This window comes from Meriones unguiculatus, chromosome 11 (assembly GCF_030254825.1).
Source record: "Meriones unguiculatus strain TT.TT164.6M chromosome 11, Bangor_MerUng_6.1, whole genome shotgun sequence".
Taxonomy (NCBI): domain Eukaryota; kingdom Metazoa; phylum Chordata; class Mammalia; order Rodentia; family Muridae; genus Meriones; species Meriones unguiculatus.
This window is the reverse complement of record NC_083359.1, coordinates 72777892-72803631: the sequence shown is the minus strand read 5'-3', so window position 1 is coordinate 72803631 and position 25740 is coordinate 72777892. Positions and strand designations below refer to the sequence as shown.

The window sequence follows — 25740 nt, the reverse complement described above, 5'->3', positions numbered from 1 at the left end:
GTTCACTTCTCCAGGGTAAGGAGGCCTTATCAGGCCACAGAGGAAGAGGATGCAGGCAGTCCTGAAGAGACTTGATAGTCTGGGGTCAGTTGATAAGGGAGAAGGGCTCCCCCTTTCTGAGGACTAGGGGACAGGAATAGGGGAGAAGAGGGAGGGAGGATGGGACCAGGAGGAGATGAGGGAGGGTGCTACAATTGGGATGTAAAATGAAGAAGTTAATAAAGAAAAAAAGCTGTTCTATTATTTTGTGTGCATGTGTCACAGCAAAAATGGATGTCTGAGGATGGCATGTAGAGTCAGCTTTCTCACCCTCTGTAGACTCTGAGGGGTCACACTCAGGTAGTGCGTACTATCTGGGGTATCCACACCACAAACAGGCTGCCTGTGCTACAGTCCCAGCTGGCTCACCCACTAGTTTTTTGACCTTAAAAAAGTAGTCTAACCTGTCTTTGGTTAAGAGCAGCTGTTAAGAAATGGGGTACAGAGCTAAACAGAGAATTCTCTGTAGAGGAATATGGAATGGCAGAGAAACACTTAAAGAGATGCTCAACGTCCTTAGCCTCAGAGAGATGCAAATCAAAAAGACCCTGAGATTTCACCTTATACCCATCAGAATGGCTAAGATCAAAAACTCAAGTGACAACACATGCTGGAGATGATGTGGAGAAAGGGGAACCCTCCTCCACTGCTGGTGGGAATGTAAACTTGTACAACCACTTTGGAAAGCAATCTGGCGCTTTCTCAGACAATTAGAAATAGCGCTTCCTCAAGATCCAGCTATACCACTCCTAGGCATATATCCAAAAGATGCTCACGTACACAATAAGGACATTTGCTCAACCATGTTTGTAGCAGTTTTATTCGTAATAACCAGAATCTGGAAACAACCCAGATGTCCCTCAGTTGAGGAATGGATACAGAAATTGTGGTACATTTACCTAATGGAATACCACTCAGCAATTAAAAGCAAGGAAATCATGAAATTTGCAGGCAAATGGTGGGAACCAGAAAAGATCATCCTGAGTGAGGTATCCCAGAAGGAGAAAGACACACATGGTATATACTCACTTATAAGTGGGTACTATATCTGTAAGATAGGATAAACATACTGAAATCTGTACACCTAAAGAATATAAACAAGAAAGAGGACCCAGGGTAAGATGATCAATCCTCACTTAAAAAGATAAATGGGATGGACATTGGATGTTGGAGAAAACAAGTAACAGGACAGGAGCCTAACACAGAGGGCCTCTGAAAGACTACCTAGCAGTGTATCAAAGTAGATACTGAGACTCATAACCAAATCTTCAGCAGAGTGCAGGGAATCATATGAAAGAAGGGGGAGTTAGTATGACCTGGAGAGGAGAGAAGCTCCACAAGGATCAAATATATTTGGGCACAGGGGTCTTTTATGAGACTGTATCTCCTACCAAGGACCATGTATGGATATAACCTAGAACCCCTGCTTGGATATAGCCCATGGTAGCTCGTATCCAAGTGGGTTTTCCTAGTAAGAGGAATAGGGACTATTTCTGACATGAACTCACTGGCTAGCTCTTTGACCTCCCCCTAACCCCAGGCCCCGAGGGAGGAGCAGCCTTGCTAGGCCACAGAGGAGGACTTTGCAGCCAGTCCTGAAGATACCTGATAAGCTAGGGTCAGATGGAAGGGGAGGAGGTCCTCCCCTATCAGTGGACTTTGAAAGGGGCAGGGAGGAGATGAGAGAGGAAGGGTGAGATTGGGAGGGAATGAGAGTGCAGGCTACAGCTGAGATACAAAGTTAATAAACTGTAACTAATAAAAAAAAAATAAAAATTAAAAAAAAGGGCAAGAGTGAATGAATATAGGTGCTTTCCTTTATCCTCAGAGATCAGATGTCATGTGACCAGAACTCCAGACCTACTGAACTACTTCAGACTTTCCCTGGAGCACAAAGGAAACTCACTTAGTCATTGTTAAACAACTGAGTGAAAGGAAAACTCACTGTTTGTATATTTACTTTCTATTGGGCCCATAGAGCCCCGTAATTACTTCCAAGGAAGACTCCAAGAGCTTACCAGCAAATCCTTACCAGCGGTTACCCAGGGGGAAAACTGGATCCCTTAACCCAAGACACTTTGGAGTATTGATTCTTTCAGGTTTTGTTTGTTCGTTTGTTTTTGCTTTTTTTTAATTTTTCTTACTATCTCTAGGCTGGTACCACCTATAAATTTCAAAGTTGTCTTTGTATTTTTATTTTATTTTATTTTTTTAAAGTAGAAACTACCGAAAGGCAGAGGATTCTATTGTACTTGGTTAGGGAGCCCTTCAGGACTAGCACAGGAGCTGGCTGTAAGGCTGCTGAGCAGATTTCTTAGCAAATATGCAATCCACTGGGGCTCCTTTTGCTGTCTTAGCCACAGAGACGCTGTGAGCAGCTCTGAGTTCTTTGTAGAAGTGTGCTGGCTCATGTTGAGCAGCCTTTTGGTCACCCCGTTGGTAGTTGTGTCTATAGCAGCAGCGATGTTACAGACAGAACAGACAGCAGCGATGCTGTTAGCTTGAGATCACTCTATTCATACTGGTGTATTTGCTACCTGCTGTTTAACTATTACATGATTGTTATCATGTGCTGTCTATTTTAAGAAAAAGATGTTTAGGGGGCTGGAGAGATGGCTCAGTGGATAAGAACACTCACCCACTGTTTGCTCCTTCAGAGGTCCTGAGTTCAATTCCTAGCAACCACATGGTGGCTCAAAACCATTGACACTGGAATCTAATGCCCTCTTCTCGCAGGCAGGTGTACATGCAGGTAGAGCACTCATATACATAAAATAAATAAATAAAATCTCAAAGAAAAAGGTGTTTAAAATTTGCTCTAAACACTTGAAACAGACTAGTTTATATTTTATAGTTTCTAAGTTTACCCCTCCAATATTATTTTTAGTTGATATAGACATTTGGACAATTTTCTTTTAAAAATGGCTTCAGTGGCCAGGAAGATGTCTTAGCAGGTGAAGGTTCTTGCCTCCAAGCCTTGTGACCCAAGTTAGATCTGCTGAGAGTTGTTTCAGGATCTCCACATGTGTACTGTAGTACCTCCACATGGGCATGCACACACACACACACACACACACACACACACACACACACACGCACATGCACAGGTACACAAATTAGATAAATATCTGAATAAATAAAAAATAAAAATAGCTTCAAAATTATAAACTATACACATGCATCATAAGAAACACAAATAATTTTTAAAAGCAAAATAAAATGTAAATATTACCCAAATTTCTATTTTTCAGGGTAAACTACTACTAATAGAGGAAGCATGTGTCTATCTTTTTTCTTTTGTTATTCCTTCCCCTCTTCTTTCTCTTTCTTGTTCTGGGCCCTTCTTTGGAACTATGCTACCGTTTACATTCTGTTTATAACATTTTTTAATTCAACAATCAATATATTTCTTTATTATTAAGTATTCCATAGAATCTTCTATTATTATTATTATTATTAATGCAGAGTCTCACTATATAGCCCAGGCTGGCTCAAATTCTCAACCCGCTAGCCCCAGTAGGATTATAAACATGAATCAACATGCCCTGCTTTTCCAAACATTGTTTCGATGGCTGCATACAGTTTTGCATATGGATATAACTTAGTCAGCTACGAAATGATAAACATTCTTGCCTAAACTCTCTCCCAGCAGTTCTGTGTACTACCAAGCAAGCGTCTTGTTTTATTGCTAATCTCTTCCCTAGTCCTATCCAGCCATGGTGGAGACTCCTCCAGGCAGAAACGGGGTTGGAAACATAGCATCATCGTTTGGACTGGTTTTAGCCTGTACTTGCAAATAAAGGCAGAGGAACTTTGTCGTGGAGTGAGTGGTTGCTCCAGTATCATGTCTTGTGGTCTCACCGTTATTGTGGTCCTTTAGTTGAGGCGACCATTTCCTTCCTTTGCACTGGAGTTTATGCCTTCATGGTCTTGGTGTGATGGGACTCTAAGTCTAGTATTAAAATGTGGCTGGTACCACAGATATAACTCTTCAGTGTTTTGGGGTTTGTTCTTGCTTTAGCTTAAAACTTTTAAAGGGTGAGAGCTCCAGCCATGAAGTGGGTCACTAGTGAAGACTGCTCCGTTATGGAGTTCCTCTGTCTTAAAAATCTTTTCATCCCTAAAGGGAAGATATTTAGGAGAATACTCTAGTGAGCACCTAAGTCAGTGGTTCTCAACCTTCCTAATGCTGCAACCCTCATGTTGTGGAGATTTCCAACCATAAAATTATTTTTGTTGCTACTTTCTAATGGCAATTTTGCTACTACTGTTATGGATTGTGATGTAAATATCTGACATGCAGGATATCTGATATGCCAGCCCTGTGAAAGTTCAACCCCCAAAGGGTTAATACCCACACGTTGAGAACCTCAGACCTAAGTGACTCAGTTATCGATTGTGTTTAGGTGGATTCTACCAGTGATTGTCAACAGAAAATTGTTCAGAGGAGAGCTGACATTTCATAGAAGCCATGCCACGAGCTGGGCTTAATGGTGCCAATCTGATATTCTAGTACTTAAGTGGTTGAGACAGGAAAATCATGAGTTCCAGCTCAGAGAATATTTCAAAATAACTTAAACCAAAGCCAAGCCAAACCATACCAACCAACCAATCAAACAAGCGAATAAACAAACAAGACAGAACAACAACAAAGAAGGAACCCGGGAATTGTGCATGTGCACACATCATTAAATCAAATTACAGGTGTGCTAAGGTTACATGTGAGTACCCTGATTCTCAAAATATTAATCAATTCTCCTAATGTCAAATAGTGGGTGTGATGTGATTGAGATAGAGATAGAAGTCTGTAGTGAGAATTTTGGTGTCTTTAAAAAACCCAATTGTGTTACGTAAACACGTTTTTGTTTTAATCTCCAGTCTGGGATATGGGGTGGCTTCTGATTGTCTACAGAAGCAGACTATCTGCATTATGAGTTCTCTGACAGGGGCATGATTCTGCAAGCTGAAGATAGTTTAATTCTGGGGACTCTAGAGATGGTATAAAAAGACCAGAGCTACAAGGGAGGAGGGGGGCTGTCCCTCCTGCTGGTTTGTCAAGTGGTGGAGAGAAAAGAGGCAAGAAGAAGAAGTTGGAGATATCCTGACAGGATGAAGATTGGACTTGCCCCAAGGAACTCAATGCCCCTCATCTGCAGGAAGTAGTTTAAAGAGGTCTCTAGCTCCTTTTCCCTCTAACCTTCTTTCTAACCTGCCTGGTGTTAGAAGGGATAAGGGTTGAACCCAAATAATAATAATAATAATAATAATAATAATAATAATAATACACCTACAGAAGTCTGCCTCCAGCACCATTCCTGCCTTTATGTTAGTTCACTAACTGAGCAATTCATTGGCTCAAGAATATAGCTTAACTTCAAAAATGAAGTGACTAAGGTCACTTCAGAGAACAAATGTCCACCTCCCCACATCCTTTACGGCATCCAAAGTTGGACCTCGACTGTTTCGGGATCTCTTGTGTATATCTAGCCTCTTGACGGCCAGGGAGACTCGGGAATCTCACTGCCCAGAACTTCTTTCTCATGGAGTCTCAGAACTGGTAAACATGAACCAACATCTACTAGCCACAGACTTACCGTTTCAAAGCACCGGCTTGAACAGATCATTTAATTATACCACTCCAGCCTTTAACACACATGCCACCCTAATGGAAGAAACAGATTTCACTAGAATTCCTTGCATGGCATACTTCTTGCATGAGGCAGTAATGAGGCAATGTCTGGGTCTCACTGAGAGTCATAAATAAATAACCCCAAAAGTCATAACCCCAAAAGAAGAACGCTGTTACTAGCAGGTGCACCAGCCACCAGTGAGGACTGCGTTGAGAACATCCCACAGGACTTTTCTTCCCACAGCGCCTCGGTTGTCACTCAAACTGTCTGAGAAGTGAGAATCCAACTTAAAAAATATATTACTTATTTTTTTTTAAAGGAAGGGATCTTGCTGCACTGCCTAGGCTGACCTGTTACTTTGGAACTCAGTAGATCCTTCTTTCTGAGCTTTCCCATCCCCAGTAGCAGTAGGAACAGGCCATAATACTAGCTCTAACCTACTTAGGAACAGCTAGAGAAAGAAATACATTACTGGGGTTCAGAAAGTATTGCAAAACACACACACACATAAACAAAAACCTACAAACAAAGAAACCAATCATGAAAGGACCTTTGCATTATTTGTTTTGTTTAGAATTACATAACTATGTCTCCTTATAAGTTTTTGATCAAGGTTAAAAATGGTAAATAGTCAATGAATATCAGCGCCTTTGAAAAACTATGTGATATTTGAAACCCAAACCTTGCAGACACTAACTACTGATTTCCCATCCTATGGAAACAAGCTTTTGCCAGAAACATGACATAATAGATTGAAAAGAAGAGAAAAGCAATTATGACTTTTGGTGCTATTTATATGCATGACTTATGGTTATTATACTTATTACGGTCAAACCAGGTTTTTCTGTTTCGTCTGTCTAGAGAAATAAACTGCTTCATGTCACAGTCCATTCTCTGCCAGTTTGTTATGAGGCTGTGCATGAACTGGGTTGGGGGTGAGGAGGAAAAGAAACTCATGCGAAGGCATGTACACGGCAGCATAAAATGAAACTTACTGTGTAAGCAAGGTCTGATGTACAGAGTTGGGAGAGCTGAGCAAATGAGAGGTGGTTGTAAAAAGAGGCTATTCATTCTGCAGCAGGAAGCAGGAGCCTCAGGGGAATCTTCAAGAGCTTCAAAACGGGGTGTGAGGGTGACTCTGGACGAGTCTATAGTTCCTTGGGTGCACAGAGCTCTGTGGGGGGTCGAGGGGACTATGAAAGAACCTTGGGAAATGATCTCAGGATCCACAGTTTCAGAGCTGACTGCCTTTGGATTGGTGCAGCCTTGCTTGTGTCTTGACTCCCCCTTGATTGTGATTTAAAGCCCAAAAGAGGCTTACTAGAGAGCCTTTGCTCTCACAGTGATGGAAACCTGAGACCCAGGTGAGGTCATCTGGGAATAAACGGAGACACACAGAAAAGAGCTTGTGCCCCAGGGAGTCCAAGGTTTCACTGGAGGAAAGAAGATGACGGAATCACTCAGAAGAGATGAAGACAGGCTGGCAGTTCTAGTCAGCCCACTGAAGGAGGGTATAGACTGAGCAGGGCTGGCACGGAGTATGGCTTCCGGGCCGGAGGTAGATGGAGGGTGAACAACTGTGTTTTGGGCTTCTGAGAGTGCAGGATTAAGGAGCTTAGCCTTGCTGCTGGTTGCGGGAAGGTCTAGCAGTTCAAATCTTGCTCCATCACGTAACTGAAAGGAACCGAAGCCATAGACAGCTACTGTGGCTTCTGGCTTTTCTTGAAGTCCTTACAGCCATTAACTAGCCACATGCTAGTCCTCAGGCAGACGCCTGTCTGGCTGTTATTTTATTCATCACAATTTGAAGCCAATGTGGGCTGCGCAGCGATTGCCTGCCTCAAAGACAACAAAGCAACCAGAACCCAAGTGTGGAAGCATTTGCCCAGCGACTCTATCAGTTATTAGGATGCTGAAATTCTATCAGGTAGTTTTGTTTTGTCTATATGGAGTATTTTTGGTGAGTGTGTGTGTGTGTGTGTGTGTGTGTGTGTTTTAAAGTCATGCTTGAGGCACTGTGATCTTATGAGAGAGAACATCCTGGTTAGGCTCAGTGGGACAGACGTGGGGACTGAGACAGACAGGGAGATTCTAGAACTCTGTGTTAGGTAACTGTAGCACCACCATAATAGTGCCACCCTGCACTGTCATTCTCAGAGACAGTAGCAAGGATTCTGAGCCATCAGGCTGAGTCAGTGTCCCCAGGAGGAGCTGTGTATGAAGAGGCCAGCTGTCAGGAATCTGTAGATGTGTCTGTGGGGGTCCGTAGGTTAGGCTGAAGCCAGCAGAGCTAAACTGAAGCTTCTGGCCACAGGTAGAATTTCTTCTTCCTCTGAGATCACTAACCTGACTCTTAAGGTCTTTGGGTTACTTGAGTCAGAAGCACTCAGGTCATTGAGGATAACGTCTCTCACTTGTCAGCCGATTATGAACATTAACCACGTCTGTAGAAGAAAGGACGCTGAGGTTAATGTTTGGTTGAGTCAATGAGGCCTGTGGTCCCATGAAGTTAATTCATAACATACGGTTTTCACTTGCTTTTTTACTCACCCCCTCACGACTCTATCCTTGTAAAGCAAGCCATACAAATGGTTAAGTGTTGGAGCAGAGGTTTAAACTCAGGTGATCTGACAAGAGATGGAGGAAGGATCACCGTGCTGGGCTGGGTTGTTGAGAAGAAGCCAGAGCTATGGATGCCTTTCAAAATCAGCTCCTTGTGTTTCCTAAAGAGCAAACAGTCCCCTACAAGCAGGAATGGTGGCTGTTCCTGGGCTTTCCCATGGAGGATATCACACAGCACCAAACCTTAGGTGGGAAAGACCAGATTCACGAATCTTCTCAAAAACTATAATTTTAGTCTTCCCCCAAAGAGTTTAAGGAAATCGTAACAATTTGTCTTTCTCACACTGTTTACCCTTCTATGCATCACAACAGATGTTGCCATTCGTATTGAGATACACATTATTTGATGCAGACAATGACTAGAGAGGGTTTATGTTATTATTGTTTATTTTATGCAAATAGATGTTTTGCCTCAACGTAGGTCTGTGTTTTTGGAGGGCACAGGGTACCCTAGAACTGAAGTTGTAGATGGTTGTGAGCTGTCACATGGGTGCTGGGAATCAAACCTGGGCTCTCAGCAGGAGCAGCTAGTGCTCTTAACCAACGAGCTACCTCTGCAGCCCCTAGACAATTAATTTTAGTCAGTCAATCCTTCTTAACTATAGAGAGAGCGAGAAGACCGTCTGTTGAAAAGAGAACGAGGTAGAGACGCAAACAGCAGTGTGCCAGAAAAACACAAACCTCCGTAACTAGAGATGAGGGTTGGGTGAGAGGGGGTGTTGCTGTCTGTACCTTTGCTTGCATCGCTAGGTGTGACTCCTGGAGACACGGGCAGAGGGGATGTGATGGCCTGGTGGTGGGTAGTGGTGAGTAGGTATAAACATGGTTGGTCTCAGCGTAGGGTTCTGGTGAGCAAATGTCTGTCATTTTTGGTCTTCCCATGGTGACTATATTATTTTCTTGTCCAGATTTCCAATCAACAGAATGTCACCTTCCAGCCGGGACCTCTTTCTTCAGGGCCTCATGTAGAGACAATGTCAGCGACAGACCTGCAAACTCACACACCTGTGTGGTTTGGTGGCAGCCCCCACAGTACTTGACTGTGTGGCAAGATTTTTTTGAACATTTCTCCCTACAAAATGAATGGGTCTCTTATTGGTATAATGTTCTTTTGGAATGTATACAGTGTACCCTTGTTCATTCAAATGCTGATTTCTCTCCCCCACTATCTGGTTTCAATCTGGACATTGCATTATGATACTTAAGCATCACCTGTCTCGAGTCTGTGGAAACATGCCACCATTTCGTCTCTTTATTGTCAATTAAACAACCAACCAGCCAATGCTGTACAATGGAGAATATAGGGTGGGACATCCTGGTCCAGAGACGGGAGGGAAAGGAAGGGAGTGGGAAGTAGAGGAAGGAGTCAGGAGAGGAGAGAGGGGAGAGGGAGACTCTGGAGGGAAGGTCTTGGAAACGTGGAGAGATGGGACTGGACCTAGACCTAAGATATGACTAAAAGCAAGTATGATGAGTGAAATATGAATGGTAGGAAACTATGTGGGCTTGGAGGTTTAGGATGGAGTAACTATTGCTCAGCATTGTGCTCTAGGTTAATTAAATCTCAGTCTCTGTGTGGTGATTTGGGTATACAGCTGGTTTAGGAATAACTGCTGCTTAACTAAAAGATATTTCAACAGTAAATAGTAAATAACCAACAACAGTCTCTGGAGAAGGCTGGACAATGGCTTCCAAAGACGTCACATTCTAAACTCTGGAAAGGTCATTGTGATTGAGAACAGAGGAAGAGTTTTTATAGATAAGATTGAGTAGATGCTCTTGATTGGAGAGAGTGTTCTAGATAACGTGGGTTGGCCTTCAGTCCTATTGTGTGTCCTCAGGAGAGGCAAAGGAGAAAAAGAAAGGATCCCCTAATGGGAAATTCCTATCTTAGCCGATGCTTTCATTTCCCCATTCTTCAGCAGCAAACCCACGCACTTACTGTGTTTGATAATTGTGTTGTTCTTGATCTGGTACAAACTAAAACAAGTGGAGGGAAATGGTTCATGCAATTTGTGAGGTGCCCAGCGTAGTGCTTGGTTGACAGATGGTGTTTCAATGATAAAGAACACAGAGACTTGAGAAGGGAAATAGTTTAAAACACTTTCTTCTTTAAGTGTGGTTGTGAGGATCAGGACTCCTTGTTTGAGTACTTGTTAAAGAAGTCAGTTAGAGTAGCAAGTGGAGGACGAGCTGGACCGTGGACAAGGAGGATAGAACGGTACATCCTGTCGTTCTCACTCTGGGACAGCCAGCAGTCTCTCACTAGCAAACGCCACACACAGGCAACTGAGATCTTTTAAGCCACCATGTTGGTCTAACCCTTGCACATTTTTTAAGGTCTAGATTTGTGTACCAAAGAATAGGCTAGTGTTTTAATCCTTAGAGAAGATAGGTGTTTTAGCGTTTTCAACTCAAGATGCCATTTTCAGCTAAGAAGTAGAAGATGAGTGTGAAAGAGCAGTATGTTTATAACACTGCCACCTTAATTTTTAATTAAAAATCATTTCTTTGGTCCAGTGAAATAGCTCAGTGGGCAAAAGCACTCACCACCATACCTGGTGACTTAGTTTAATTCCTGGGATCCATACAGTAAATAGAAAAAGAGAATCAACTCCCTCTGACCTCCACATACACGCAGCGGCACAAATATCCCCCTGACACACACACACACACACACACACACACACACACACACACACACAAATGGGATAAAGTTAAAGTTATTTTTCATTTTGAAACACTCCCCTAATCAACATTTGCAAAATGGCGAGGAGAATTCTTAGCTATCCTTCATGAAATTCTCTCAAATGTTGTCACCTTTCATACATGTAGTTCAGTGACCACAATTCAGATATTGACACTAATGCAATTGAGTTAATTGATATAAAGAGTGTTTCAAATGTATTTCAGTTGCCCGGTTTACCACTTTGTTTCGTCTCTCATGACCTCAACATGTTTGTAAAGTATTTATTAGATATTTTGTAAAGTATCTGTCCGCCTAGACTGTGGAATGTGTTCTCAAGGTTAGGCAGAGGTTATGATTTGTGAGGGAGGGATAAGGAGTCACTCTGGGCTCTTCCCAGGTCCACCAGGAGGAGCACACTGCTGAGAGTCTCTTTCTGCTGGCGATGACAACTCTGAGGTGGTATCTTTCTGGTTATCCACTGTCAACTTACTACATTTTTTGCTTGTCTTTGTCACTTGAGTTAGCATATCATAACACTGAATAGGTGGGTTAGACAGCAGACCCCACCCTCTCCCAGTTCTAGGCTGGTCATCTGTGATAAAAAAACCAGCATGGTCCTGGAGAGGTCAGTCTGGAGAGGGCTTTGCTCTAGGTGTGGAGAGATTAGTCCTAGTCCTCTTGTCCCCACACAGCTCTCTGCTAGTTCCTCTTACTGGGGCATTAATTCCATCTCCAGGGCTCCATCTTAGTAACTTCCCCTGAACTTATTTGAAGCTCTGTCTCCACACACTATCAGATTGGAAGGAAAGGATTCAACCTAAGAGAAGGGCACAGAAGAGGCATAGTCCCATACACATGATGCATCACTGAAGAGGTGATTTGACATGGAAATGCCCTTATGATGGCTAGTTTTAGTATCAACTTGCCACAGATTAGAATAACCTGAGCAGGATGCTTCACCCAAAGAATTGTCCTCATGTAGGAAAACCTACCCAAAGTATCCCGGGGAGGGGGTCCTCTGGTAGCAGTCCAGCTAAGAAAGGGCAAAGTGGAAGGAAGATTAGTTTTTGCTTACTTGACCAAATAGACTTAACCAATTGCTGCTACTGTGTTTTCAGCACTTTCAGCCTTCCTTTTGGCGGCTAAGGACCAATGGCTCTCCAGGAAATTTCCAGGTTTTCAGGGCCACGTTGGGACTGCTGAGACAGCCCAACACATGGACTAAGAAACTCCCAGGCTGCTAGTCTGGCCAGTGTGAGACGGCCACGATAGGCTACAGCAACTGTTGAGCTACCCTGCCTCAGGGCCACAGTAGGCTACAGCAACTGTTGAGGTACCCTGCCTCAGGGACCAAGCACTGGGTTCTTGGTCTCTCCGTGTGAACCTCTCTGTCTGTCTGTCTGTCAGTTTTGGTTTCTCTAGAGAACCGTGACATATAATTCCATTACAGTAAGTAAAAAGAGCCCCACAAGGCTTCAACCCCACACAAAGGACTATAGGGAACTAAGGAATGCTGGGAGTGGGAGAAATAGTCTTCCCCAGGGAAGAGCGCACCGTTTGGTTATCCAATACCAATGGTCTTGAAAACATACATACGAACAAACAAACATAACATTATGTGGGCTGAGTAGGTTGTATTTAGGAAAATATTTGTAAGATTTTATTATTAAACACACTATAGACATACATACAGCAACAGCCATGAATTTGAAAGAGAGCAAGAAGAGGGATATGGGAGAATTTGGAAGGAAGGAAGGGAAGGGAGAAACGACATGATTATATTATAATCTTAGAAATAAAAAGTCAAAATCTGCACTGAAAAATATCCATAATAATACAAAAGTGAAGTATCAAAAGAACAAGAACATAAAAGCTTCCTTTTGTGACTCATTTGCTTTGTAATTATGAAGATGCCGTAATCTTTGGTTTGACTTTCTCTTGAAGGTATTTTGATGTGTTGCTTTCATGTGTATTCCCAGTCTTTTAAAACATCAGGAGGAAAGATTTTTATGACTAAAAGGTAGCATTTCTATTTCAGAAAAAAGAACTATTATCCAATTTTGAGTGTTATTTAACCAATAAAAATCTTAATTGTAAAAAAATATGCAGTCAAAGCTCAAATATGAATGGTGCAGTATTTTTTTTTAACCACAAATCTACTAACTTGGAGATAGATTGGGATTATTTTCACATAATGTTTAGAATCCCATGGACAACACTGTGATTTGGGCCATAGGCATTGCTTTGTCTTCACCGATACAGTTGATGATTAGACAAGATCAGCAATATCAGTTTTGCCTTTTATTTTAATAGAATATGTTGTTGCATGTGAGTGGAATTTTCAGATGAGTGAAATTCATTGATATTTTCAGTAAGATTTAAGCTTCATAAAGACAGAAAGCAAGAGTTATTTATTTAAACTATTTGTTTCCAAGTGGTATTGGTGACACATCCCTATAACCTCTGTACTTGAGAGGTAGAGGTTTAAGACTAGAGTTCAAGGCCATCTTCAGTCTACAGTAAGTTTGAATCCATCCTGGGCTAAATGAAACACTGTCTCAAAAAATATAATAGTGATAATAGATGAAATAAAGTTTAAATAAATAAATAAGTAAGATAAAGATGCCTTTCTCTTTTAACCCTGCTAGATACTGTCACATACTTTGTTTTGCATAGGCCCACCATGAGCAGCAGGTGAGGAGGAAAGAATCTTTGACAAAAACTCAAGTGTGTTAGTTTGAGCTTTAAGCCTCTCTTAGGCAGTCAGCCTCCTGTTTAGTGCGTGCCTGTGTCTCAGCATCCATCCCTGAGGTAGTTACACAATGGCACAGGGACAGCTCAGTAGTCTTCCCTAAGTGTTGAGTCCTTTGATTGGAGTGTTTTAAAGCTGGTTAGTTTATGAGCACCGACTTCTTTGTCTATAAAACTGTGGAAATGAGACAAAGGTACTATGATAGTCTTCTAAAGGGACTGACTCATGTATCAGGCATCTAATAAATGCCTCTTCCTTCCCTTGTTATTTTCATTGCAGGGCAGACATCTCCATCTTATAGAGGCAGAAAGTAAAGTGCAGCAGTCATATGACTTACCAAAGTTCCTTTATAGCTAAAAAAAAAAGCACCAAAATTGGATTCAATAGCTCTTGACCTTCTACTCAGCATTTCCGACATCATATCATGTGAATTTATGTTTGTTTATTGAAATCTAAAGATAGCTGGTGTGTTCTGTGGCTCAAGACAAATCAAGAAATAGATGGAAATAAATTTCAGAGTGAGAGACAAATGAAAATCTTATTGACTCATGCACTAATCTTAGAGAGACTTACCTTGGATTGCATCTACTTGTCTGTGTTTATGTGGAGGTACGTGCAAGCGACTGCAGGCGCCTGAGGATGTCAGAGGTGAGAGAACACAGGTGGGGGGCTGCCCGACACGGTACTGGGAACTGAACTTGGGTCCCCTGGAAGAAAAGCCATTGGTCTTAACTGCTGAGCCATTTCTCTAGCTGACTAAATGTGTCTTTATTATAGACTCAGTAAACAGCACTAGGCTTGACTTCTGCAACATTTAAAGTTAAATGTGATAAAGTCATTCTGTCTGAGAACCTACAAGTGATAAAAATTAAAAACAAAAACAAATAACCCTCCCCCCAAAACAAAACAGAACAGTGACCTGAGGGCTTCTGCTCTAATTTTGGGTGTAATGAAAGCTTCACAACTGGTGAGATTAAGACACCAGCAAGTGGGAAGGGCAGTTTCTGCAAGCCATTGTGCTTGGGTAGATGGGATGATCTTTTCCTCCCCTGTGGAGGTGTAGGGTTCGAGGGAATCTGGGCACTGTACTGTACATTCTTAAATGCTCCCAGTGTTCCTTCACTCCTTGTCTTAGATGCTGTTCTCACGGGGAAACACCTGGACTTGGATTAAAGGATCAAGTGCATCCCAAAGAGAGATGAACAGTTGCGACAGTTGTTCCTGTGGCCATGTCCCCGTCTGTGACAGACACTCCAGAAAGTCTCACACTTATTTCCTACGTTTAATTTGTCACCAGCAAGTGATACAGCTGCAAGTAGGGCCATTTCTTGTGATGATTCAGATCAAGCATGAAAGAGGAACCCTTATATTGCATCCTCCACCAGGCGTCTCTTACAGGAAGAAGGATGCACCAAGTTCCACAGAGCGACCAGAGCGAGCCATCTGCAGAATGCCTGCAACCTGAGGACACTGCCCTGGAGTCTGTCACACTTCCTGCTTCTGTACTCTCTCCCTCATTTTTTTTTTTTAAAGCCTTTATCTCTGTTTTCTATTTAAGGGAAACACTCAAAAGAAACAGAAGTCACAGTTTCTTCCTGGGTGGAATTGACAATAATTCAGGGGGATAAAACCTGCAGTTTGGAACACTGCGAGACTGTTGACAGGCACAGGGCGGTGAGCTCAGCCTCTGGAGTTGAGGGTGGGGAGAAGTCATGGTGAGGGTGTGACTTCCTCGGACTGAGGTGTGTCTGGGAAGCTCACCTGCTCTTCTGCTGGCTCCACAGCGAGCTCTTCCGGACCCTCATCATTGGGTTGATGGTGTCTTTTGTTTTATCCATGGAAGCATATCCCAGTTTTCTCTTTTTAAACCAGAAAACCCGAGCTGCCTCACGATCTAGGCTTATGCAAGTGAGGCCTTTATCAATTGGGTTATTATATCAAATGACCATATCACAAAGATAATTAAAACAACAAAACTGTAGCCTTTGTGGCCTGGAGATAATTATTAGATCAGACCCTTGAGGTAACCACGGCCCATGGCTGTGTGCTCACCTGTGCCAGACGTGTGCTTACTATGCTTAGCAGGGAGGCCAGTGTGCTCTGGCTGCTGTATTCCCAGGCTTGGGCATGCGGCACAGTATCAATGAGCACGTGCTCAACAACAGTGGGAGAAACAGAATTTACTACTGATCCTGCACGCGTGAATTAGAAGTGTAGAAGCCGGCCGGGGTGTTTGTAAGTGAGAGAGGGCCTGCATGGTGTGCGCTGGGGGAACACCCAGATCCCTCCCACAGCTCATGTGATTACTCCTTCTTATGCTCCCGACCCCTTTGAGAGAGCTAGATTTCATTTGCTATTATTTTTATCTGAAGAATTTCCCTTAACATTTTCTGTTGGGCAGTTTTCCTTTGGAGGAACGGTTTCAGCGTGTTTGTCTTCATTTTACCTTTATGTTCGAAAGCGGTGTTTACTGAGCAAGTAAGTCAGGCTGAGAGATTCCTTCATCTTTCAGTGCTTTATAGGTGCTGCACTGTTGTCTCTGGGCCAGCTGTCACTCTTACCTTTGCTCCTCTGAGCATCTGGCTATCTGCTTATCCCTGACTGCAGATAGTTACACTACTCAAGTATGAATTCTTGGCGCAGTTGGATTTGTGTTTCTGTTTTTGGAATGGCTAAAGCGTCTTGACAGTAAAAATTCAGTTGGGGAAAAAAAAGAGATGTTTTCAGCCATTATTTCTTCAAGTAAGTTTTGGCCCCTCACTCCTCTTGTGGGACTCTGTTTGCACAGGTGTTAGGGTAAGAGGACTTGCCTCACAGTTCATCAGTTCATCGCTGCTTTTTTCATTTTCCTAGTGTTCATTCCCCGAGTTCCTTTGTACACATGTCTCTGTGCTGTGCTTTCTCCCTCACTAGCTACACTAACTCGGTGTCCGATCTGCCCACGCCCTTCCCCTCAGGCGAATTCATTTATGAAACCATTCAGACAGATGAATGCCTCCAAGTTTTGTTTGCATCATTTTGCATATCCCTGGTTACTCTTTATCCTTAACACTCCAGCTTCCCTTTAACTTTTGAGCTTGAGGAACAGGGTTTTAATAGCTACTTTAATGTCCTTGTGTACTAATTCTGTCATAGCATAACATGTCATTCTGTCACAGTGTTCCTGAATTATCATGGCTTTATTTTCTCAAAACGGCTCCAATTTTCCTGTTTCTTTTTTCTTTCTGTTGCTCTTATTTAGGCTGTATGTCCTAGCCACCCAATTCAGGTCTCAGTTCTCTGACATGAAGATGAGTGCTTTATATAGTTAAGTAAGGTCAAATAAAGTTACTTGAGTGACCCTGATCCAGTATGCCTACATTCTTATTAAAAGGAACACTTAGAGAGATGTGCATGTTTAGACACAGGGAGAAGATGGCCATGTCCGAGCCTAGCAAAAAGATGCCAGCTCTACCAGCAGGTTGACCTCAACTTCTAGCCTTCAGAAACGAGACAATACCTTTTGGTTGTTTGCTCTTACTGAATTAATGCACTGGAAAGTGTTAACTAGATACAGAAATGGCAAATTTTGCTTTGTTAAGAACTAGTTATTTTGGTATTATTATAAACAGTTTCAATCCTCTCAGTCTTACTTTTATATTGAAATTTTAATTCATCTTTCCATATTTATTTATTTATTTATGTGTATATGTGTTTGCACAGGTCAGAGGATAGCTTGAGAGATATGGGCTTGGGAGATCACACTCAGATCTTCATGAGAGATTAAGAATGGTTTACTACTTGACACAGCTATCGGGTCTCTGGGGACAGGACAAGAGACTGGGGAAGGTGCCGTTAGGCAGGAAAGAACGGCCAGGCTCCCAACTGTGTTAAATCTGTAGCTTAAAGTAAAATGTTACGGCTGGCTGACAGGCAAAGTCTGTTTCCCATGGTCTGTTGGTGTTAATCATCAATGTATTCCTGGGTGACTGCTGCTCACTGGAGGGCAGTGATCCAGAAGGTAGCAAGATGCAGTCTTGAAAACCAGTAGCCACTGTGATAGGAGGGATGGGAACAAGCCTCTATAAAGAGCTCAAGTGGGCACAAACACTGAAGGCCCGGGACCTGCTGTTTTGCCCTTTCCTTCTCCTTCTCCCTTGCTAAACCATTAGAGTGCAACCGTACAGCCAGCCGGCCTCCAGACCACAGACTCATTCTTGAGACTGATCAACTAGGTCCAACTATCAAAACACCAAGGTCCAGCAATCAAAATTCATCGTTTGAAAAAAAAAAATACATCGTTTGGCTCTACCCACTAACCTGTCCAATCAGGACTTACCTACTCATTCTAGCAGACTTTCCTTTTTCTTCTTAAAAAACGCTCCTGCAGAAACACCCATTGTCTGTCTTTGTCCGGTCCAGAGGCACCCCAACTCCTGCACACCCCTCCAGGGTAACAAATCTCCTTGGTGCTCAGAACTTTGGGTCTGGGTGTCTCCTGTATTGACTCTGGGGCTCCTTCTGATAGAGCTGTCATGAAGGCCATAGAAGTTGGGCATGAAGCTTCTAAGGGTGTGAAACACACACACACACACACACACACACGCACTCACGCGTGCACGCACGCATGGTGAGCTTTCTAAAAGCAGGCTCTACCTGGTCTTGCTTCCATCTGAAGACTTAGCATTGAATGTTTCCTCTTCTGGAATGCGTACGCTTGCTTCTCAGTATTCAAGTCTCAGCTAAATGTCACCCCAGAGAGGCCTTCCCTGAAAATCCAATCAACTGATTTTCCCTCCACTTCACGCTCTCTCACACATGTAATCCTGATTTTCTTTGAAAATGGTTTTCTCCAGCTAAGCACTTATCCTATATTGTCTATTGTTCCACACTGGTGTTTAAGCATCTCAAGCAAAGAGCTGCTGTTCATCCTGCTCACCCTGGTCTTCCAGAATCTCCTTAAAGGCTTGAAGAATGACTCAGCGGAGCAGGCAGCATCTCTTGTGAGCTGTGGAATCACGCCGGAAGCAGAGGAGATACATTTTGACACCAGGAGTTAGTTTCCATGTTTGTTAGAGAAAGAGCAGAAACACCACCTCCATGGTGTCATTGAGTTCACAGGAGCATGAAAAGGTGAGTGAGCAAGAAATCCAAGGAAGCTCATTAAAGCCAGCAAGAAGTGTGGCACGAAAAGGAGATGCTTTTTTACAAACGTGATCATCATTGGTTCACTGTCAGAACAGACTACTTACTGGACCGAGATTTTTATACTCTAAGCTATAATAACGTCTTGGTTTTTATTCTCTGATCACATCTTTGTGGTCACAGAGAGGGGAATACATTCTTTGGCCAAAGGTGAAATAAGGTATGTGGAGACTTTAGGGTGCAAAGACTTTTTTTTTTTTTTGTATGTGTGCTTTGTGGTGCTCTCATCACCAACATTAAAAACAACAACAACAACAACAAAAAGATAGAATAAAGGAGGGAAAAAAGCACAGGCTTGGCTTCCTAAGGATTTGTTTTTCATGAAAACATTGCTTTTAAAAGGTTAATAATGTACAGCATAGGGAACTTACTGTTGCAATTTGAATAAGGAATCTAGGGCAATGAGGAAGTGCAGGCTGCCAGAAACACACTGCCCAAGTGTGAATCTTGATTCCACCTCTTCTGAGCTTTCTGAGCCTCGGCCTCCCCACTCATGAACTGGGGACTATGGTGGCAGCTATTGCCTGATTCTGTTGTGAACTTTAAATGGGTTTTTGTTTGTCTTAAAGATATGGCTGAGAACCCAGGAGGTGGACTCTGAGGAGTCAAATGTCCAGTGCCATTAAAGTAGGTATGGGAGAAAGCAAGAGGGTGGGGTTTCTGTCCTTGAAGACTGAAGAAGTCCAGAAGGATCTGCAGTGCTGAGTCTTCAGTTGCGGAGTTGTAGCCCTGGAGTATAAGCCTTTGGACTTGAGGCGAACACGAACCCAAGAAGCCCGCCTCACTGAGTAAGTACTGCCGCATGGGGTTGGAAATTGCTTAATTAGCACCATGAGGGCTTCCTGGAACCCCTTTAATTATGCTTTTCTCTGTCTCCTAGGTCCTTCCTTGTTTCAGAGATCATGCTGAAACTTGAGGCGTGGTATCGAAGAGAGCCATAAAGTCAGATAGGCATCAGGCACTTGGACTTGGATAAAACACACTTCTGGCAGCGAGCAGCGAACTTGCCCCCAAGCCAAAGGAGATTACAAGCAGCTTTATAAATCGCAGGCTCCGGAATGCTTCAGAAGTCTCTCACCGAGTGGGGAGTGGTAGCTGGACAGTAATGGTACAGTAGGCATAATTGCCCACTTCACAAGCCCCAAAATAACATCACTGATGTTTCTATTTAGAGGGTTGGGTTATGATTTCCTTTTGGTGGATTTAACACGGCTCGGGGTTAATAATGCTCTCAGTTCCCTAATATGAGGTTTCCCTCGGGCCTGAGGTTTCTCAGCTTCAGGTGATCTTTCCCCGGAGAGTTCTGAGCCCGGAGAAGCACAGTGATGCTGTAGGAAAGGGTCTGAAGTGAGCAAACCAGCAGTCTCCTCAGAAGGGCAGGGATTTAGGTAAAAAGGAAATAAACTAGTTTTTACTGTCCGACAAGAAAACACACAGGGACTTCAGAAGTACCCCAGTTTGCCTCAAAACACCATGAATCAAGGGTCATTGGCCCTACTTGACGTGGGATGTGACCCGATGGCAAGCATCCAGAGCAGGGACGTCGTAACATTCTTCTTCCTACACTATCATTTCCCTTCAAGTATAATTTAAAAGATGTATGTACGGGTGTTAGGGAGGGGAAATATGGTGGGAGAGGAAAGTCTGGGAGACACGGAAACAGCATTTCACACAGAGAGGAAAAGCAGATTAAGTGACTGGAAAGAGTGACTTACCCATCCATTCATTGGGCGAACGTTCGGTGCTTGTCAGAGTGACTTATCCGTCTGCTCACTGGGCAGACCTAATGGAACGTTTGTCACCTGTGGGGAATTATCTGCAAAAACTTCACAATCGAATAATTAGAGCAAGTCTGTGAATGTTGAGTTCACGGCTGGAGGGCATTTGCTGAGAAAATGGGAGACTGTGTAGGATAGCTATGCCTCAGAAGCTAAAGGCAAAGAAGGTAAAATGCAGGGGAGGGGTGAGGGAGTGTCTAAGTACAGACGGTATTGGCTGTTTTCCCGGCTGCTTTTGGACTGGATCGCCTCTTAACTGTCTAATTAAAGTCAGGGTCAGTCACACCTGTCAGGGGTGTTGGAGGAGGACCTGATGCACCTGAGTTGAAAGGGTAGAGAACCACCCTTGCAGGGAGTGGGAGAAGATAAAAATTTGTGCTGCTCTATTTTTTGACCGTTTTTTAGATTTTATGAGGCCAAGGAATTAATTACTAACGACAGTTCCTGACAGACATTAAGTGCTTTTATAATGTTGCTTTTAAGGAAAACTTATGAAAAAAAGATTGAAGCAAATTCAACAAATTTTGGCAAGAGTACATCTGCTCTTTCTTGGAGTCTAGAGTTTGCTAGAATGGTTGCTCTTCTTTGCTTTTCTTGTACCCATTATATACCCCTAGTTTTGCTAAGGCTCCTATAAGAATTTAGCAGGCTTACCAGTTTTACACATTTATCTCCAACACCAGAACAGTGGCAAGTCAATAGTAGTAATAATAATAATAATGAAATACAAACCTGTCAGAAACGGAGTGAATAGGGGCTGGAGAGATGGCTCAGCGGTTAAGAATGCACACTTCTCAGAGACGACCTGTGTTCAGTTTCCAGCACCTACATTGGATGCATCACAACCTTTAGGGGATCCAGCGCCCCCGCCTGGCCTCCTCCGGCACCTTCACTCATTTACAACTCCCACATATACATAAGTAAAATCTTTATAAAATGAACCTTAAAAAACAAGTGGAATGGAGCCGAGTTTATTTGTAAGTGATTCTGAGACGCCATGGATGACAACATACGCCAACACCAGATATCACCTGAAGCCAACCGACCCTGCTAAGTAGCCTGCTGACCTGGAAGGTGAACCGCAGTTGGGGCCCATCCCTTAATCATCGTCTGTATGCTGGTCAGTTAGCACCTCTTTTACTTGAGTTGAATTTTCCACTTAATAAAATGACACCTCCGAGGCATGGAATGTGTTTTGCACCAGTGTGCAGCACACACGGAATACTGGGACCTGTTCTGAATTATATACATAATCAACTTTGTAAATCATTGTGCTGAGCAACTCCACAAAGCCCTCTGGTTTTGCCTCCTGAGAAATAAGCTCTAAGTTTGACTTCAATCCTCCCCCCCAACCAAAAAATGTCATAAAAGGGGGTCAGGTATGTATTCCATCTCAGACTGTACCTTCTTAACCTGCATTCCCAGAAGCATCTCCAGCGAGTGACTTCTTGAACTAAGTTGTTAAACTGTTCATCAATTCTGCCTTTAAATTCCAAACATTTTTCTCCTCAGCTGGATTACCTTCTAAAGCCGCAGGTTCTGGAGCTCCCAAACGTATCTGTAATGATATCTGCTACTCACTCCACCCAAAGACCCAACAGTCTGGGGCAAAGGCTGAGTCTGCCTCTCTGTGAGCTTCTTTGACTTCCCCTAAGCACAGTGCTTGACATCCAGGTCGGCTGAGTAGCTTATGTAAACTAAACAGTAGATGGCCAGTGAAACAGGGGTGCCTTGTAGTGTGAGTGTGGCTTGCACAAAAGGAACGAAGAGCCCTTAGTTCTCCAGGAACTTTTAAGATGCTGGACCTAGGGATTAGGGACGTCTGGAGTTTGAACCCTGAGCACAATTAGTGGGTAAGAACATGAAGATAAGGGTTGTGGAAGAAAACAGTGATGTTGGGGTTTCTAGCCATCTCTCTTGTAAGAGTTTCATCGAGAGGATAGCTCATTTTATACCAGGCATCTCCCATCATCTTTATGGGTGAGAAATCCGATCTACATTTGGATCTCATGCCTCACGCTCCAGGCATATTTATGTATCGCTTATTCTTGTATTCCTTCCTTCCTTTCCCTTCCGCTCACTGGTTGGCTTACTAAGGAGATACCTGAGCACAAACTATGCAGGGCTCATTAAGACTTCAGGAACTGGAGATAGCTTGTGAAACATAGTAACCCCAAATTAAATGCTTACGTCTTCCGGGCAATTGAGCCTGTCCACTGGCTGGTTTAGCAGGCACCAGAATTTTGACGGAGGTGTTGCCTACCGAGCACTCTTTAGTGATGATAATTTCAACAAAGGCCTTTCAGATTTTCTGTATTAAGTTACAGGGCGGTTTCTTTCCCTCACCATCGTGATCAAGTTCTTTCCCTCCGCACCTCCACCTCGCTGAGCTGTTACACCGAGTAACTGGCTGGGAACACAAAGTACAAGAGGTTGCTTTTATGTCAAACTAATCTTTAACAATTTTTTTTTTTTGAGCAAGGAGATGAAAGGCAAAGCAGAAAATGACCTTTCCCCCAGCATTTTCAGTTCTGTATTAGAGAGACACAGGCAGAGATTTTTTTTTTTTTTAATTCAAACCTAAATCATTTCAGATGAGTTTCCTAGGCACAATATTTGGAGAGGGTGCATGGGGGCTGCCTCACGTCCCACTGGCTGAATATCACAACCAAATAAACAACTGACATAATTTCAGAGTTTCTGTTTTTCTTCTGGTTCACCACAAGGCCTTAGTAGATATACCGACAGCTATAATAGTAATGAGCCTTGCTGTGGGAAGGTGGGTACCAGCTAGAATCACACTGACACCAGCAGAACCTCGTTCATGTCAGTTGGATGCTGGCCAGCGTTTCAAATTACCAGTCAAGTGGAACTGATGCAATTCAGAACAGCAGGTTACCTGTTAGCCAGGAGCACAAGGAGAAGGTGAAGATGAGTAACACACACTGTATTCGCCATGTGTGGTCCTTCGGGGGCAGTGGGCAGCCCTCCTGTTTGTTGGCTTCTGGCTACTTCTGCTGCCCTGAGATCTCAGTTAGGAGAAAAACCCTTGCTAAGAAGCCCCCACCCACTGCTTTTCACAGTTGGTCTTAGCCAAAAGGCGGAGAAGTGATTCCTCTGACTAGATTCTTCCCATGTTTCTAATGTTCCTCGTGCTTGAGTCTATCGGTAAATTAATGGCATCGTCTCACTCTCTCTGATATTTCCTTTGGCCTCATGTTGGCTTTCCTTCCTAATCTGCTTCTCTGGCTCTTTTATTGCCTTCAGTAATCCTCTTTTGTTTTTTGTTTCCTTCATTTTTTTTTCTCTTCTCTGATCTTTCGTTTGAATGATGTATAAGTTAGGAATATGTTTGAATGTATATAATAGAAAATTCTACATGTGTTCTTAAAGAGATCAGAATGTATCTGTAGCATGGGGCCAGAAGTCCAGGGGTAGTTTTTTTTCTTTCTAGCAAGGATATGGGTGATTTGACTAAGAGGCGGTTAGGCGGTTAGGGAAAAGTCTGTTTTGGAACTGACAAGCTATCAAGTTTGAGAAGACCATTAGCTATTTCAAGGAAGCATTCAGAATGAATTTGGAGCTGGGAGGAGTATCCTGAGAGTCAGTGGATCCCTCTTTTACACACCTGAGCCCCATCACACCACTTGGTACTCAATGGGAACATATTTGATGAGTGAATTGTCAACACATGGCTATGAGGCCCCTGATTGCTCACTGGGGATATAGCAGTGAGCAATCTAGCTAAGATCTCCACTTTCATTCAACTTCGAATGGGAGGGTTAAATCTATACATAAAATTAGACATTAAAATGTCCCACACAGTGCTTCTCAACTCTGGGTCATGGCCAAACAGACCCTTTCAGAGGCGTCGCCCAAGACCATTGAAAAACATAGACATTTACATTAACAGTAGCCAAATTACAGTTATGGAGTAGAAACGGAAATAAGTTTATGGTTGGGGGTCACCACTTCATGAAGAACTGTGCAAAAGGGTCGCAGCAGTAGGAAGGCTGAGAAACACCGCTCTAGAAAGACTCTAAGCGTAGGATCTGGAGGGGTCAAATGCAGCCTACTTTGTATTCTAATTCTTCTTGCTTATTTTTCTTTTAAACCGTACCTTTGTTTATGTGTGCGAAACCTGTGGATCAGTTGGGAATACAGAAATTGTGGTAAATGGGTGCTATATAGATTTGCCTTGGAGTCAGTTTCTGATTTTCTCTGGGGAAAAAAAAGTGTTATTTATTGGTTTCTCCAGCAGGTGTGAAATGGTTCTGTGCCATGGGGAGGAGCAAAATGTCATCGCTGAGGTCTGTGTTAAAATTACTTGATAGATTCTTCAGGGAGATCAAAAGGTCCTTCCCACGGTGGCAGTGATCTGTGTTGCCAAGGCTGAGAAGCTGAAGGGCAAGAAAAGTGATGTGTTAATGGGGGTGCCAGAGGCCTTGGCACTGTACTAAATAGTTCCTGTAAGTTTTGTGTTAGCACCCTGTAGATGCAATCATCATTCTCTGAGTTCTCAAGGACTCATAATTGAGGACAACACACTGTGATTTTTGCCCAGTAACATTTCTCCTAAATAATACAAAATTGTTTGTTTTATTTTATTTATTTTATTTTTTTACATTAAGTAACACTGTTAACTCCCAGAATGGGTCTTCCAGGCTTCATGCTAAGTCCTACCTGACATGAGGCTAGGTAATGGTTCCTCTCATATCAAGTTCACATTGCTCCCGAAGGGGAGCTTGGTTATCAGTATGCGAGTCAGCTTTTGCCTCAGCAAAAACGATCCACATTTCTTGGCAAGTGCTATTTGTCTTCACCTGGTCCCCAGGACCAGAAAAGATGAGCATTCCAAGTAGGTTCAATGGAAGGACATTGGAATTCATGCTAAAAACATTGATACATTTCTATGCACGGTTCCAAGGAACTGGAGGATTTGGGCAAGGGGAAAAGAAAACATATACGGGATTTAGAAGCATGAATGTTAGTGATGGGAAGACAAGAACAGATGGGTTTGAGCAGACCAGCCAGGAAACTACTGGA

The 25740-nt window shown here is 43.0% G+C and overlaps 2 long non-coding RNA genes across 3 annotated transcripts; one reads left to right on the top strand and one right to left on the bottom strand.

Moving 5' to 3' along the window:
- Positions 1-11969: 11969 nt before the first annotated feature.
- On the bottom strand, positions 11970-21222 carry LOC132646372 (uncharacterized). Its single transcript, XR_009584590.1, has 3 exons — positions 20632-21222; positions 14306-14439; positions 11970-12013 (listed from the first exon to the last, which is right to left on the bottom strand). It is a non-coding gene; the product is annotated as an uncharacterized LOC132646372 (long non-coding RNA).
- Positions 19369-23383, top strand: LOC132646371 (uncharacterized). Of its 2 annotated transcripts, XR_009584589.1 has the most exons (3): positions 19369-19704; positions 19797-20024; positions 21510-23383. It is a non-coding gene; the product is annotated as an uncharacterized LOC132646371 (long non-coding RNA). The 2 variants fall into 2 exon arrangements; XR_009584588.1 differs by having other exon boundaries at positions 19797-23383.
- Positions 23384-25740: the final 2357 nt, after the last annotated feature.